The sequence below is a fragment of the Gossypium arboreum genome, chromosome 9, assembly GCF_025698485.1.
Source record: "Gossypium arboreum isolate Shixiya-1 chromosome 9, ASM2569848v2, whole genome shotgun sequence".
Taxonomy (NCBI): domain Eukaryota; kingdom Viridiplantae; phylum Streptophyta; class Magnoliopsida; order Malvales; family Malvaceae; genus Gossypium; species Gossypium arboreum.
In genome coordinates, this window is record NC_069078.1 from 79,658,445 (window position 1) to 79,663,438 (window position 4,994).

Here is a 4,994-nt window from a genome sequence, read left to right on the forward strand (position 1 = left end):
GTTAATTTGTGCTAATGTAGCATTTCTAACCAATCTAGTGGTGCCATATGGCAACCTCTCATAACACCATGTGGTAAACATAATTTTTTTTTTATATTTTAATTTATATTTATATTTTCCACATTATACATTGAGAGACTATCACGTGGCATCACCAGATTGGCTAGTAGTGTTACGTCAGCAGAAGCTAACGATATTAGTGCGGAAGTACCAACCTGATTGACTGAATACAAGTTCAAAGACCAACTAGGTACAAATGAATAATTTTAGAGCCCAAGTTATATATTAACCCTTTTTAAAACAACACTCATAAAAAGATAAAATTACTCCAGGTTGGGGGTGCTTAAAATCTTAATAGGAACCAACAAGTGTTGATACTGTGATAAGTCACGTTACACTTTTAAGGAAGAGTGTATGTTCGAACGACATTATTGAGAGGAATAACTATAAACTCCGAGCATGAATCATAAAGCAAATATAAAAATTATTTTAAAAAGTCTTAATAGGAAAATTTAAGTATCAAACCATAGATACTTTTTTGGTTAATAACATTTTTGTCCATAGTAATCAAAGGAGATATGATCTATTGGAGGATCACTTTAAATGTATTAATCTTGAGATGGTTAATTTTTTTTTTTGTGAGCGTAACTTTCATATTGTGTCTCCCGTTATTCACGATCAAATTATTTTACCCACTTTCACATTTCGTTATAACCTTTTTCATAACTTCATTTAGTGATATACAAATAGGAGATCTAACATCTCAATTGAGGACTATGGATGTTTTAGCAAACTCAAACATTTTAAATTGTCTTTGCAACTATTTTGAATTATTTCATAGCTATTTGATCAAGATCAAAACATAAAATGAGTCTCCAAGAATTTAAAACAACTAAAAACACAATCTTTAAAGAAACAAGGGGTAAGAAAATAACTAAATTGTCATTCGAATAGCTATTCCTATCATCCAAATAGCAAGTTGGCATATATGAAAAATTCAAGACAGACTGCCTCCCATCCTGATGGACAAGCTAAGTTGGCGATGACGAAGGGTTTAAGGTGAGTTTCTGTACTCCACTTGGGTGTTTGTTGTTGATGTCTTGGATTGTTTTGCTCGTGTGTCTGTTATGAGTTCAATTCGAATCTCATATATGAGAAATGTCCAAAATGACTTTATATGGTAAAATTATTATTTTACCCTTCTTTTTTTGCCTCTAAGCACAATTTCTCCACAATAAATAGGTACTTATCAAACTCAAATTTCATAATTCACATTCAATTCTTAATAATAGTCATTGGATGGTGAAAATTACTCATATGTCCTTTTGGGTAAAAATGAGAAAACGAGCTAGATAGAGAATTTTTATGGAAGTAAACAATAGAAATCAGTGAAAAGAATTGTGCATGTGAAAATTTGGTAAAAAGGACCAAATTATAATTTCTAAAAAGTTGAAAGATTAAAATGAAATTTTAACCAAAAAGAGAAAATATGAGTTATTACCGATTAATTGGCATGGTAATGACTTGAAATGTCTATTGGTGTGATAAACATTACTTTTGGACCAAATTGGAAAAGATGTGAAAATACATAGATTATATTTCACTATGTTCGATCTTGGAACAGTACTAGTGTCTTACAGAAAATATTGGTGTTACGAGAGCTCCAACAATAGTGCAGTAGTATTCAGTGGTCTAACTTCCACAGAGCAATATCAATGGTAATACCACGTTCATGCTCTGCCTTAAGCTTGCCAAGCACCCATGCATACTTGAAGGGCCTTTTGTTCATCTCAGTAGCTTCTTTCTCAAACCTCTCAATCGCACGCTTGTAGATGCCTCCAAGCTTGTAGATCAAATGACCAAAGGTGGTGGATTTCCCGAGTCGACATGATTAATGACTACAATGTTGGTGCGAGTTTTCTCTTCACCCATTTTAAAACTTGAGAGAGAAGCTGAAAATGAACATGAAACATATTTGTAAAACATATCATAACTCAAATAAACTTAACATTATAAGACATACTAAAATATAATAAATCTAACTGTTATAAGAAAAAGTAAATCTAACAACGCATTGTAGAAGGGTAAAATGATTATACTTAATTTAGAAAAAGGAAATAATCCAAAGCTTCCATATTCACAAAATAAAACAGAACTCAAATATTTTTAACAGCATAAGAATTTTACATACTAAAACACAGTAAATCTATCTTTCATAAGTGCAATTCTAGAAACGTAAATTGGTTAAACTGAATTTAGAAAAAGGAAACTATCTGAAACTTAAAAAAAAAAAAAAAAATCAAAAGATTCAACATCAATAATAAGTCGCAGTTGTCCTCCACAAACATGGAGTTCTTTCCACTTAACTTACAACCACTAGATCTAGAAATACCATTTTGATTATTTTTGTCAATAAATTTCTCCTGGGCTATATTTACTTCATTAGATCTTTTATCTCCGAACTATATTTTAGGAAAATATATTTTAGAATTCTAAAATTAAAAAATAAACAAAAATAGATGCACTAAATCTAAAACGCATGTATTAAAACAAAAAGAAAAGGAAAAAAATCAAATCCAATACTACACAAAAGGAATTAAGGAATAAAATCATTATTATTTAAATATAAGCGAATCAAATGGAAGGAATTAAGATAAATTCATGTAAACTATAACTAAATAAAATAAAATAAAATAAGGAATATTTTGGCTAGGAAACATGAAAATTTAAATTTCCTTCTAGCTAAAACAACAAATCAAAGAAAATAATGATTCATATAAAAGATTGATACCTGTAAGTTATAAAATGCATTATTTGAGATTCGCTATACCTCAAAGCTCCCTTCATCGGAGTAGAAGGGAGCGTAAAGAGGAAACAAAAGAGAAAAATAATATCTACCTACTTTAGCTTAAGTAGCCACGGTCTTGACCTTGTTTTAACTAGGATTTCTATTTTAACCGTTGGATTAAAGATAATTAAATGACCGACACTCAAATCTTAATTCAAACATTAAAGGTTTTTCAATATTTTTGCTTGAATTTGACTACAATACCCTTAATATTTTTGTAAAATAACATGAGGTTCCTTAAACGATTTAGCTACCAATTTTGCCCTTTATTATTTTTCTATTTTGTATTATGCTATTTCTTTCTTTTTTGTTGGGGGGGGGGACTTGCCAATTTTCACTTAATAGGTAGACAAAAAAAAAAAGGGTTACGACAACATAAGGATATACCAATAGATGCAACCACTCTAGTCCAGTTGTTGTTTTTTTTTTTTTTTTGATACATATTTCTATCTCCTTGTGTTTCCATTACCGTATCAAAGTTTTGCACTAAGTTCCATACATTGGTTAAGTTGATTTAAGTCGTCAAATTCACTTTTGATCTTTCACTAATAATATTGGTCCTAGATTTCTTTTTATCGAAAACTTTTATTCTCCTTATTCCACCGTTATGAGAAATGTTAGAAGGATGAGTAGAATCTTTGTTTGAATTTATGATTGTGGTTGAAATTCTTCTACAAACACGTATTACATTATCCATTATGTCTTTGATAATGGATGCACAACCATAATAACGCATGTCACTTCTCCTTGTTAATTTGAAGATCAGTTCTCATCTATCGTCAACACTGTCCCATGTTTGTAGATGGACTTTAGGTTATCATTCTCCCTTATTTTTCTTGATTAATTTTGAACACTAAACTAACATTTTTTTTATCGTTTCAATTTGAAATGAATTATTTTCTTGAATTTACTTTACTATTTCACATGGGTAGATTTTAATTGGTTTGATTCCATTTTGTTCTTAAAGCTTAATTTTTTTTTACAAAACAATCTCTTTTTATTTGGTTTTTTTTTTAAAGAAAAAAAAACTTGTTTGGTTACTATTTCAGATACTTTAAGTGGTTTGGTTTCATTATTTATCTAACTGAATTGGAATCAAAGAATTAATGGCAGACAAGTGAAAAAGTTTGATTCTTAAGTGAATCATGCATATAATATTGAAAGCTCAAGATTGCACCGGTTTGAGTGTGTGTATCTTGTATATTATATAATGGGAAAGGATTGTATGAAATAGTGACGCTACGTCATCTGTATCCCTTTCCAATAGTTTTATACCACATCATTACTCTTATCCTGAATTTCAAGATTTTATCCTCAGACTCCAAGAATATGCGAATTTAATGGATCATGTCTTCGGGGTTTACCCTTATCCATGATCTGTGGTGTTTATTGAAGCACCCACTAGAAAAAAATGCTCCTCAGAGGCAAATGAATATTAGAGATGATCAAAAATTGTTTACAACTCCCTTTATGAATCATAAGATTAAGTGTGGGTGGGCTTCTGCTTCAGAAATATATGGGAATGGGACAATTTGGCACGGCCGGTGTAACACCCCGAACCCGAGACCATCGCCGGTGTCGGACACGAGGGGTTAACAAACCAAGTTTACTTGTTTTGTCCACCAATTTGACATTTCCAGTCAGGCTAGAAAACTGCGTCACCGTCGCCTTAAAAATCATATCTCGAGTTTCAAAACTCGGAAACTGGTTTCGTAAATTTTTCCTGAATTTAGACTCATGTATCCATCCATGGATTTATTTCTAGAATTTTTGGTCAGGCCAATTGGTACAGTTTATTAGTTAAAGTCACCCATGTTACAGGGATCGACTGCTCTGACCTTCGCGCGTTACAACTTGAATATCTCACTGTACAGAACTTTAATACTGGTGCCGTTTGTTTCTAATAAAACTAGACTCAAAATGGAATCTGTACATATAAGGAATGACTCCTAATTCTTTCTGGATAATTTATAGCAAATTTTTAAAGTTGCAACAGGGGACCCAGAAACCGTTCTGGCCCTGTCTCACAATAGCTTTAATATCTCTTAACATGTAACTCCTATGACCATTTCGTTTCTTCCATATGAAAATAGACTCATCAAGGTTCATTTACATAGCTTATTCACTATTTAATACCATTCCTACA

General features: G+C 31.3%; 1 long non-coding RNA gene across 1 annotated transcript; it reads right to left on the reverse strand.

The window, feature by feature from the left end:
• Positions 1-1,567: 1,567 nt before the first annotated feature.
• LOC108456408 (uncharacterized) lies at positions 1,568-2,926 on the reverse strand. Its single transcript, XR_001866905.2, has 2 exons — positions 2,792-2,926; positions 1,568-1,952 (listed from the first exon to the last, which is right to left on the reverse strand). It is a non-coding gene; the product is annotated as an uncharacterized LOC108456408 (long non-coding RNA).
• Positions 2,927-4,994: the final 2,068 nt, after the last annotated feature.